At 45.8% G+C, this 12,455-nt stretch overlaps 1 pseudogene across 1 annotated transcript; it reads right to left on the minus strand.

The window, feature by feature from the left end:
* Window positions 1-10,497: 10,497 nt before the first annotated feature.
* LOC311082166 (GTPase IMAP family member 8-like) lies at window positions 10,498-12,089 on the minus strand (annotated as a pseudogene). Its single transcript has 2 exons — window positions 11,433-12,089; window positions 10,498-11,260 (listed from the first exon to the last, which is right to left on the minus strand). The product of its transcript is annotated as a GTPase IMAP family member 8-like (transcript).
* Between the last annotated feature and the right edge of the window lie 366 nt (window positions 12,090-12,455).

Consider the following 12,455-nt stretch of genomic DNA (forward strand, 5'->3'; position numbering starts at 1 on the left):
GACACATGCCGTAGTTACTCTCCTTCCTTCTGAACAGTAGCAATGCTTTGCAACACGGGCACGGAGGGCCACCCGGCAAGAGAACACTTCACTTTGGCTATACCCTGCAACGATACGACCGGATTCAATGGTTCAACAAGATGCGTCAACAGTGATACCTTCTCTCCTTCTGAACAGGCGGAGGCTTCCAGTGGGGACAGGTGGGAACCACCAGGCGGAGAAGATGCTTTGAGGGAGACACTCCACTTGACTGCACACTGTAACCAGGTAACAGGATTCAACTTCCCAACAACATATGGAACGTTTCAATTACAATACCTTCTCTCTTTCTAAACAGGACAAGCCGTCAAAGGGGCAGGTGGGGACCACCAACGGAGGGGACACTTGAGCAAGACACTCCACTTCGGCTGTGCGCTGTAACCAGGTAGCAGGGGTTAACGATTCATCCGCATGTCAAACGTTCTTTCCAAATACCTTTCTCTTTCCTGAACAGGCCAGCAACTTCCGCTGGAGCATGTGGGGACCACCAGACGAACAGGATGCTCTAAGCAAGACACTCCACTTCAGCTGTACACTGTATCAACACAACAGGATTTGACCATTCAACAGTAGATGGAACATTCATCTATAATACCTTCTCTCCTTTCCAACCAGGGCGGAGGCTTTCGATCGGGAACATGTGGGGACCACCAGACGGGAAGATTGCTTAAGCAAGACGCTCCACTTCAACTGTACACTGTATCGACACAGCAAGATTTGACCATTCAACAGTAGATGGAACATTCATCTATAATACCTTCTCTCCTCTCCAACCAGGGCGGAGACTTCGATCGGGACGTGTGGAGACCACCAGACGGGAAGGATGCTCTAAGCAAGACACTCCACTTCAGCTGTACACTGTATCAACACAACAGGATTTGATGGATCGGCAACATTCACAGAGCAGAACTGTCTCAAATGGTAAGTTGGACACTGGATGTAACAAACCCCGTTCAGAGACAGCGGGTGAAAGACTTATAGAAGCGAGTGCACAGCAGACTATTAATACTTCTCCACACGATAAACTTCACTCCATGACACAAACCGTGTGAATCGTCACTTCAGGCACTGCATTCCACTCGCACACCGTGCATTCGGGCCAGCACTCACCCACCGGTCTTTCTCCCACCAGATCGACTCTCGTTTCTCACACGGGCTCCACTTCTCTCAGAGACAGTCAAACGGATATAGTAATCGTCACATTCAATGCAGGAAGAACAAAGGTTGGAGACAGATCATTAATTCACTCGGTGTAATACTTCTCTCGTGCCACACACTTTCCAGACTCTCCACACCACTTCAGTGTCAGTGCATATAAACAACGGATCAAATACTCATCACTTTGCGTCTTTCCCACTGTTGACGATATCCCTTGGGTTTTCGTTGACAAAACTTCACTCTCTCCTTTCCATTCCTCAGCTTCAATCTTCGCCCTGCTGCACAGTCCAGCTTCAAATATAAACAACCCGCCGACAGACCACAGTATCTCACGGGAGGAGAACCACACCACCGTCTGTTTCCTCTCTCTTTTTAAAGCCCCATCTTAATGCGCGTTCCTCTCACAACACTCTCTGTAATTCTCCTCACCTGTTGTCAATCAGGCAATTGGCCTCGCTGCCATGGCAACAAATTTCACGGTGTGAGGAGACGACCATCCACAAGAGGTCTCCAAACAGTACTGCCATCACAAGGATTTTACTCTCTCTCCTTATCTGGATTTTGTCACACCGTGACAGTTATACTTGACTGCAACCTGTCTTTTGAAAATCATATTTCATATGTTACAAAAAAAGCCTTTTTCCACCTTAGAAACATTGCTAAGCTACGCAATATACTATCTGTTTCTGATGCAGAAAAGTTAGTTCATGCATTCATGACCTCGAGACTAGATTACTGTAATGCTTTATTAGCCGGTTGTCCTGCATCCTCAATTAACAAGCTACAGTTAGTCCAGAATGCCGCCGCTAGAGTTCTTACTAGATCAAGAAAATATGACCATATAACACCAATTTTATCATCACTGCATTGGTTTCCTATAAAGTTCCGTATTAATTACAAGGTATTGCTACTGACTTATAAAGCCCTAAACGGCTTAGCTCCAGTCTATTTAACGGATCTTCTATCGCCCTATAATCCATCTCGCTCTTTAAGATCACTAAATTCGAGGCTTTTGGTCATACCTAGGATATCCAGATCAACCAAAGGAGGGAGAGCATTTTCACATTTAGCTCCAAAACTCTGGAATAGTCTTCCTGATACTGTTCCTTGCTCAGACTCGCTCTCCCAGTTTAAAACTAAATTAAAGATGCATCTCTTCAGCCAGGCATTTATATAATATTTTTAATCTTACAGTTAAATCCAGTCTCTAGTTCATAAGCGCCAGAGGAGAACTGGCCGCCGACTGAGCCTGGGTTCTCCCAAGGTTTTTTTTTCTCCATTAGGTCACCTGATGGAGTTTTTCGGTTCCTTGCCACTGTTGCCTTTGGCTTGCTCAGTTGGGGATACTTAATTTAATTAATCAATCAACAATACTATTGATCAGCATTACCAAACGTGGACGTTTTACACTAGAAACTAACACTGTCAAGTGTATTCAAAACATCATGGCTTCCCACACTTGAAAAAGGAAGGTCTAGATCAGACTCAGGATTTCACTCGTTCTTCAATTTATTTGACCAGTAAACAAGGAAGGTGAAAAACCTTTAAACATACAACAAATAAAACAAATTAAATAAAGTTCAATATTTCACATCAAATACAATAAAGCACAGCAAAGTACATCAGGCAAAGGGTATGTATATTTTACACTTAGATTAACCATTAATTCATTATTTATCAACCCAGGTAAACAATGTAAATCAGGCATTGAATTACCAGAAAATCTTCAATTCAATCTATTAATAGTGCACTTAACAATGCATGTCTATCAACAGACTATACATTTCACTTGCCCATACAGACTATGTAGCCAGCAATCACATTTAAACAGTCTTCAGAGTCCAGTAAAGATGTGAGCTTACCGGTAGCCCTTTTGATCTTTTCCTTTTCCCATAAGTTTTAAATCCGTGATTCTTTAGCGACTTCTTTCCTCTGCTGTTCTTAGCTGCGTTGCCAACCTGAACAAACTCACGCCACTTCTATTGTCTGAAGGTTTCTGGCGTGTGCTACTAATTAATCTAATTTCGCTCACCTGCTAAGGCGCGCTGCAGAGCTGCACGCTCGCTGTTACGCGCATGTAGAAGCAAGGCTGCTGTCATATGCGCCCGCGCGCAGACACACCTCCCGGCAGATCGCCGCAACACCTCCCACTCGATCTTTGCGCGGTGCGACCGGAAAGATCGCACCTCTCAGGCGAGCTGATCCCCGTCGAATCGATCCTCTGCTGGGACGAGGACGACGAGGCGCCGCACGTCCCGATGCAGTATGGTACCCTGGAAATCCTTCTCCTTAGACCCAGACTCTTTGGTAAGAGGTTTTGGAGTCTTCACCTGAACACACCCACTTGGAGAGACTTTCACGTGGACATCCCGGACGATGCCTTTGGAATCTGCATTCACACTGATGACTCTTGCCAGCTTGAACTGCCCCCTTAGTGCATTTTGGTCGCAGAGCCAAACTATGTCTCCAATGGCAACATTTCTTTCGGCAGTATGCCACTTGCTGCGGATGAACAGGTTTGGACCTGCAAGCTGGCTCCAGGACTTCCAAAAGTAGTTAACTTGAGTTTGCATCTCTTGTAACCTTTTGAAGGGGTAAGTAGTGTAGTCGAATGCTTTGAAATCTCCACTTTGTGTGGCTCGACCAAGCAACAGGGTGTTCGGACTGATGTATTGGATGCGGTCTTCACGGCTCTGGACTCTGGCGTCGATAGGCCTTTCATTGGCAAGGTTGGCAGCTAGCTTGAGCACCGTCAGGAATTCGCCGTAGGTAAGGCCTTCTCCTTTACCAAGACTTTGGAGAGCTTTTTTGGTGATCTTGACAGCAGCTTCGGCAGCGCCATTTCGGTGAGGTGAGTTGGCTGGAAGGATTTTCCATGCCCAGTAAGTCCCATTCTTGGCAGCATATTCTTCAAGTGACCCTTTGCTTTGTTGTCGCAGGTAAGTGTACATCTCTTCTAGGGCAAGTTTTGCTCCAATAAAATTCGTACCTGGATCGGACCAGATCTTCTGAGGATGGCCTCGGACAGAAGTGAACCTCTGGTAAGCAAGTAGAAAGCTCTCTGTTGTTAGCGTGCTTGCCAGTTCGACATGGATGGCTCGGCTCGACATGCAGCAAAAGAGTACACCCCATACTTTCATGCTCACTCTCCTTTTGACATCATCCTTCACTTGGTACGGTCCGAACAGGTCAACAGACGTGAATTGAAATGGTGCAGCCGGGCTTGACCTCTCCTCAGGTAAGTTTCCCATTATTTGCTGACAGGTTTTTGCTTTTGCCTTCTTGCAAATGACACACTTGTCAACGACTTTTTGGGCGATAATTCTTCCCCTGATGACCCATGCTTTTTTCCGCATCCGCAGCAAAGTCCCTGCCACTCCATCATGTCCCTCACTGTGTGCTTCTCGGGCTAGGAGGGTGGAGATCCAGGTCTGGAAAGGTAGCAGGGGAACAGCTTTCTGGTCCTCTTTGAAGGTCTGGATCCTGCCACCACACATCAGGAGTCTACTTGTTTGATCCTTGTAAACAACCAGTCTGTCCGTTGTTGTGTTCGGAAAGTGTACGCCCTCTTGTGCTGCCAGGCAAAGGTTCCGGAACACTTCTTCTCTTTCATTGACCGTGATGACACCAGATGACTCTACTACCTCCCACTTTTCTTTCTCTCCAATCTTAGTACACAGGAACTTCTTAGCTGCTCTCCAAGTCCATGCTACCGCCCCGACCAGCCGTCTTAGACTGCTGAAGCGCCTTTCGTCCAATAGCTTTTGGACTGCTGCTACTGCCGGTGGTCTTCTGGACTTGGACTCTGTCTCCTGGACTCTGATTGGATCTTTCGCTTTCTGTTGACTTCGGGTGAGTACTGCAACAAATGTTTTCTTCTGCATTTTTGTGATATTGTCTCCTGCCTGTGCAGCAATATCTTTGGCTGATTTTTTCGGCCACTCACTCTCAGGAAGCTGAAGGAACTGTGGACCCGACTGCCACTCGGATTCCTCAGTTAGATTATCAGGACTGGCCCCTCTGGTGATGATATCTGCAATGTTCGCCGACCCTGGAATCCACAACCAATCTCGGATGTCAGTACTGCTCTGGATCTCACCAACTCGATTCGCAAAGAAGGTCTGATAACCATAACTTTCACGCTGTATTGCGCCCAAGATGGTCTGACTGTCGACAAGATGGTACCACCTCTCGACATCGATTCTGCAGTGTTTCTGGAAGTAGTTTTTCAGCCGAGCTGCAAAGACTGCTCCGCACAACTCGGCCTTCACAGGGTCACCCTTGTGGTCTAGAGGGGTCAGCTTGGCCTTAGATTCGACTAGCCTCACAACGACACCATGGCTGCAGCTCCAACGAAGGTACAGCACGGCGCCATATGCGTGCTCACTACCGTCAGAGAAGGTGATGCCATATGGTCGTCCACCTGGATCTGGCGGTGTGAGGGCTCTGGTGAATCTGAGTAGCTTCAGGTCAGCATACTCTTCGAGGAGCTTTACTGCGTCTTCTCTGAGTTCTTTGGACAAGGCGGCATCCCAGGTGTCTTCTATGCAGTGCATCACTTTCGCTTCTTGAAAAGCTTTTCGGATCAGGATGGCTCCCTTCTGTTTTGCTGGAGCCACAAGGCCGAGGGGATCATAAAGACCAGAGACTTGGCTTAACAGTTCTCTTCTGGTGAGTGGGTCTGGGGTTTGGCTTCTTACTTCTTCCCTCAGTAAGTCCTGGCCAAGGCGCATTTTTCTCCTTTTCCTGGAGAAGTTCACTGCAACCATGACGTGTAACTTGTCGTCTTCAATGGTGTAACCGAGGCCAAGGGCTTTGTTATCCTCTTCGGTTAACTGGTTTGGCAGGATCACGGTCTTTGACTCCATCTTCTCACCTCTCTGCCCTTTCCTCCCACTTTGAACAGAGTAGACCCAGGGCTTCATAAAGAATCCTCCTGCTTTAAGGATCTGCTCGATGTTGGACGTGAGGAGTTTCAGGTGGTCAAGGTTGTTGTGAGAAGTTAGGATGTCATCAACATATACATCTTCCTCCAGCACACGTTTCTCCTCTTTGAAGTGGCTGAATAGAGGTAAGTTGGCGGTCTCTCGCATGGCGACTTGAGCTATGCAACCAGCAGGTTTGTCTCCGATGTTGACTCTTGTTATGGCGAAATCCTCTATCTCTGCATCTTCAGTGTCGCGCCACAGGAACCTGTGCAGGTGGACCTCTCTTTCCTCCAGCCAGACAGAGTTGTACATCTTGCGGATGTCACCAAGGGCAGCAAAGACACCAGCTCGGAACCTCAGCAGGACGGCTCTGATCGGATTCAGGACGTCAGGACCTTTGATCAGTATATCGTTCAAGCTTAGGCCTCTGTACCTCTGGCTGCTGTTCCACACTAGCCTCACTGGGGTAGAGACTGAATGTGGATTTAGTGCAATCAGATGACTTATGTACCACGCTGGCCCCGTCCAGCTCTGCAGATCTTCTTTGGACAGCTTCACTGCAGCTTCGCGATTAACCATTTCATGGACTTGTGAAGCATAGGCCATTTTCCACTCGGGTTCTTTTGCCAGCTGCTTCTCCGTTCTGTGAAATGTGGCTTCAACTGCTCTCCTGTTGTTGGGGAGCAATGCTGGATCCTCTGTCCATGGATACTTGGCATGCCAGTGTGGTTCAGGGCTGTGGTGATCTCTTTTCACATACGTCAAGCCATCTCTCACCCTCTCCATCTCTCGTTCTTCAGCCAGCGTCATTTCTTTCCCCCCAGGTTGGCAATTCCCGCAGCGACATCCTCCACATCTCGGCTCACAAGCGGCTCCGATGCTTTCCCATTTCCACCACTTTAAAAAGTCTCTGCTGCTAGTGGCTGTATTGGACTGGGTGCTGGATTGGTCGGGAGACTGGCAAGAGACTGGATTTTTACAGGTGAGTTCAGTGTAATTGACTGCTGCGGTTCTCATGGATCTTGCGAAGTGCGTCTTTGACGTATGGGCCATTAATGTGACTTCTTCAAAGAGGTCCGGGTGCGTGCCTCCGATGGTCTTGCCGAGCGGGCCGTCCCAGAGCACCAGGTCACAGACGGAACGAACTTTCTGGGGTACCAGCTGCCCTTCTTTGTGGCTGATCAGGAGTTGTATTTCCCTCGGTCTTACGAGGTCTTTGAGGGAAATATCTGGGAATATCTTCTGTAACTTGACAGCTGGAACATGCCTGTGAACTTCTGCAATTTTATCAAGTCCATAGCAGATCAATTGGTGTGACCTGAGGGTCCCTCTGGGAGTGCCAACACGTATCCTAAGGAGGTAACGCTTGGTTGCGACAGACACTTTCATCCCTCCAACCCCGTAAACCACCAGAGTCACATCTTCACTTCTCAGGTTCAACATGCTCGCAGCTCTGTGTGTTATGTAGTTCGTGTCTGATGCCAAATCAATGAGGGTCCCTATTCTTTTTCCATCGTTGGCAGTGACGTCAAGGAGCATTAGGATCACTGGGTACTCCTTTAAGCAGTTGTCCTCCAGAAGACCTCTTTCAGCTACAGTGGAGTTGTATGCCCTGGATGCTACGTTGCAGAAGGCATCTTGACATTGCTGCGCCAGCTCCGGTGTAAGTTTGGAGAGGAACTTTTCTTGAATTTCAGTATATCTTTTGCCCTCAGTTCCCACTGGACTGGACTTGGGTGTTCTTTGAGGCTGGGATCTGGCAACTGGACAAAGAAGAAAGTGGTGTTGTTCTTTACACTCTGGATTCCCGCACAGGTAAGTAGTTTTCCTGCAGTAGTCGTCGTTGTGGACTTCAAGGCATCTCTTGCAGGCACCGATTTGTTGCGCTGCGTCCCTCTTCTCCGCTGGCTTTAGGTTAGCCCTAAACTTTCTGCAGAAATATAGTTTCTTTCTGTGCTTTGGGTCACCACAAATGATGCAGCCTGCTGTTTCACTGCTGGTCTTGGTTGTCTTTGTTCTGGCATACTTAAGAGACTTGGTCTTCTCCTTGGTGGGTTCGACGACGTCTTTCAGCTGATCTAGTTGTTCATATATGGATTCTTGTGATTTCAGGTACGTGATAAGCTTGTCGAAACGGTTCTGACGGTTAACAGCGTTTCTCTCATCAGCAGCATAGGTGAGCCAGTCCTTCTTCAGTGTTTCTGGGAGCTTGCCCTCGATGGATTTAGTCACTATCGGGTTCTTTATGGCATCTACATTATCCAGTTCACCTAAATCATAAAGGGCCTTTTCCACAGTTTGGATGAGCTCTATGACTTTTCTTGGCTGGCCACTCCTGACTGGTGGAGTTGCTTGCAGCTCCTCGATGATCTCGAGAGCGATGGTGACTTGGTTCCCAAACCGGTTCTCCAGGATTCGGAAGATCTCGTCTGATGAGTTGTATGTTGACAGGCATAGATCCCTGGCCACCTTCTCATCAAGGCTATCAAGCAGTTGAAATTTCTTTACCTCTTTGGAGCCGGTTGGTTCGCCTTGTCTCTGCAGAGCCTCCCATTCTTGCCTCCATCTGTAGTAGCCTCGCTGGTTACCGGCAAACTTTGGTAGAGCTGTGGCTTTCAGCTTTATCGCTGCCACTGGAGCTAAACGGCGGCCTGGGGGTTCTTCAGTGTCTGGTTTTATTCTTGCTGCTTTGATGAAGGCGGCCTTCCGCGACACCAGCTGGGGAAAGTGCACCTCAAGTGCTCTTAGGCGGCCATCAGCGTCTCCTTGCTCGGCTGGCGAAGCCCAGCGGTTCCAGTTTTGGTGTGCTTCCTTTGCCTTGAGCACCAACTTCTCTAAGTGGGCCAGCATGAACTCATAAACCTCCAGAGTTACGTCTAGCTGGGTGGAGGAGACATTTTTGCACTCACTCTCTGCAACATGTAGAGCAAGGGACAGTTCTTTTTCTCCATATACGACCCAGAGTGTCTCTCGAATTAGGAGTTTAACTTCTTTAGTCTTTTGCTTACAATATTCCTCCGTCTTTTCTACGTCGGCTCTCAGTAAGTCACTCAGCTCCTCTGCAGCAGCTGCATTGGACTCTGCCATGTAAGCGGCCTCGATCTCTTCATTTGCCTCCATGACTCTGGAGCTCTCTAGTGTAAGCTTCTTGAAGTTCTCCTTTAACTCCTCTATAGACATCTCTGTGTGGGTCCTCGTAATGCTATTGGCAAGACGGGAGAAAAGTCTCTTAGCTGTGGTCCTCTCCACTTTCAAATCATCAAGTGACTTTGCCATTTTGCTCTCTTCAATTGACGAACAGCAGCTTTATCCTTCAGGCCCCAAGTGGAGTGTCTTCCCTCTCGGTTGTGGCCGCAAGCAGAATCTTCGCGAATCTCCGATGGTCACTGGTCACGGCGGTTTTTCACTGTCAAGTGTATTCAAAACATCATGGCTTCCCACACTTGAAAAAGGAAGGTCTAGATCAGACTCAGGATTTCACTCGTTCTTCAATTTATTTGACCAGTAAACAAGGAAGGTGAAAAACCTTTAAACATACAACAAATAAAACAAATTAAATAAAGTTCAATATTTCACATCAAATACAATAAAGCACAGCAAAGTACATCAGGCAAAGGGTATGTATATTTTACACTTAGATTAACCATTAATTCATTATTTATCAACCCAGGTAAACAATGTAAATCAGGCATTGAATTACCAGAAAGCCAGCTCTACTTTTAGACCCATTTACTTTTAAATTAACCTGTTCCCTTTGTTTAACCTAGACCATTCTATACAGAATTTATATATGACATATTTCATTTATAATTTCAACCTAAATGTAATCAAGCATTCTAAACGATTTTACTATGGATTAGCATAAGATTACTTCTGTTCAGAAATGGTTAAGTCTCTTTGTACAAAGCTAAACATTTACCCAATATACAGAAATGTTTTAGCTTCAATCTATTAATAGTGCACTTAACAATGCATGTCTATCAACAGACTATACATTTCACTTGCCCATACAGACTATGTAGCCAGCAATCACATTTAAACAGTCTTCAGAGTCCAGTAAAGATGTGAGCTTACCGGTAGCCCTTTTGATCTTTTCCTTTTCCCATAAGTTTTAAATCCGTGATTCTTTAGCGACTTCTTTCCTCTGCTGTTCTTAGCTGCGTTGCCAACCTGAACAAACTCACGCCACTTCTATTGTCTGAAGGTTTCTGGCGTGTGCTACTAATTAATCTAATTTCGCTCACCTGCTAAGGCGCGCTGCAGAGCTGCACGCTCGCTGTTACGCGCATGTAGAAGCAAGGCTGCTGTCATATGCGCCCGCGCGCAGACACACCTCCCGGCAGATCGCCGCAACAAACACTGATGTACTATTTTATTTAATACTGTGAAGCTGCTTTGATACAATCTGTATTGTGAAAAGCGCTATATAAATAAAGTTGACTTGACTTGACTTGACTTCCGCTGAACCTGAATGCTCCACTTTCCCAACCATTTTCTGATTCACAATCTCCTGAATGTGTTTGGTGTCATTGATGAAGTGTGTCCCTCCATTCTCTTCCACCATCTTCTTTATTTTTCCGATCAGATCTTTGAACTGTGGGAAACTGGCAGACTCATTATCTAAACAGAAGAACCGGTTTCCACAGCTCTGTATGAGGGATTGAAGATCTGGATCACTTTCCTGTAGAAACTCTTCAATGGTTTTATTCTCCTTCTCTAACTGATCTTTATGGGTGAAGATGATCATGGTGTATTTTAGTATCTGTTCTCCGAACACTTCTTTGAGCTGCTGTATTGTGTTTTTCTCCTCCTCAGTGAATCGACCCAGTCTAATGACGATAATGAAAGCGTGCGGTCCAGGATAACATTATGCATTTTACTTTTTCAGTTTTAATCTCATCTTCACTGAGTTTATTATCATAAAGTCCAGGAGTGTCGATCACTGAGATCTCTTTACCCATCCTCACTGTAGTTTCTGCCTGACACTGTTTCGTCACAGAGTCTGAAATGGCTGAAGATTTAAACAGGTTTCTGCCGATGATGGTGTTTTCCAGTGGCACTTTTCCCACATCCAGTTTTTCCCAGCAGAACCAGTCTAATCTGAATCTGAATCTGATCTGGATCTTCTGATGAAACTACAACAGAAACATCAAACCACATCAATGCACTGCATAATTAAATCTCAGATTTGTTAATACATGCATAATGCATTTGACGATGCTCTAAGCATGAGAAATATAAGTGCCTTACACACTCAATGAATAACTTGCATGTACTGAATTAATTTTCAACAACAAATTGTCTTACAGTTGATATCAAGATTGTCCTTGCTGTCACTCCTCCTCATTTGGTCCATGATAAATTTCCCTCCGTTCTTCATCATCATTCCTTCAATCTTCTGCAGTAGTTCTGGGACTTGATCACCATGTTTACACTTGTTATTGAAACAGTGAAAGTTTCCTCCACATTCAGTCACCAGTCGCTTGAGATCCTCATGATCTTGTAGATGTTCATCAATGGTCTGATCCAGATCCTCCAGTTCATCTCCTCGTGTGAACAGAATTATGATGTACTTCTGAACTTCAGGACCTAATAAACCTTTAATATAATCCAGGACCTCCTCCTCATTTCCCACAGGTTCCTCTAGTCTAGAGGAACGGTGAGCAGAACTGCACTGAGTCCTGATGAACATCCCGAGATCAGCTGATCCTTCATCTTCTCCAGCTTCTCTTTATTCAGATCTGGATCCAGTAGATCTGGGCAATCAATCACACACACCTGCTTCTCTCCCATCTGTGTTTTACCCTCACACACTTCAACTTCATGTTTTTTCTTACGTTTGTGGATTTTAAACTTATTTTCTCCCAGTAAAGTGTTTCCAGATGAGCTTTTCCCAGAACCCGTCCTGCCTATCAGAAGAACCCGGATCACCGGATCATCTGGACTGGAGCTGATCTCCGACATCTCTGAAATAAAAATATGAAATAAGACATCAGGTCAGATTAGGGATGGGACGGTATGAACATTTTATATCATGATAATAGTGACCAAAATTATCGTGATTATCAGTATTATCATGGTTTTGTTCAACAATAAACAAAAAAAGATGAAAGTGTTCAAAAACAACTGATGCTCACACTGAAAACATTTCAACAAGTTTTATATTTGAAAATCAACAAACAACAAATAAAACCAGCTGCTCTATGCACTTTTTAAAGCAAGATTATATTCTGTGGCATTTCCTTCCTTATAATGACCGTTGTCAATAGCAACGCATTATAACACAGCACATCCATGTGTCACAACTGCTCTCTCGTTTCATTCAAATAC

The sequence above is a fragment of the Abramis brama genome (genome assembly GCF_963993115.1).
Source record: "Abramis brama genome assembly, chromosome: 1".
Taxonomy (NCBI): Eukaryota; Metazoa; Chordata; class Actinopteri; order Cypriniformes; family Leuciscidae; genus Abramis; species Abramis brama.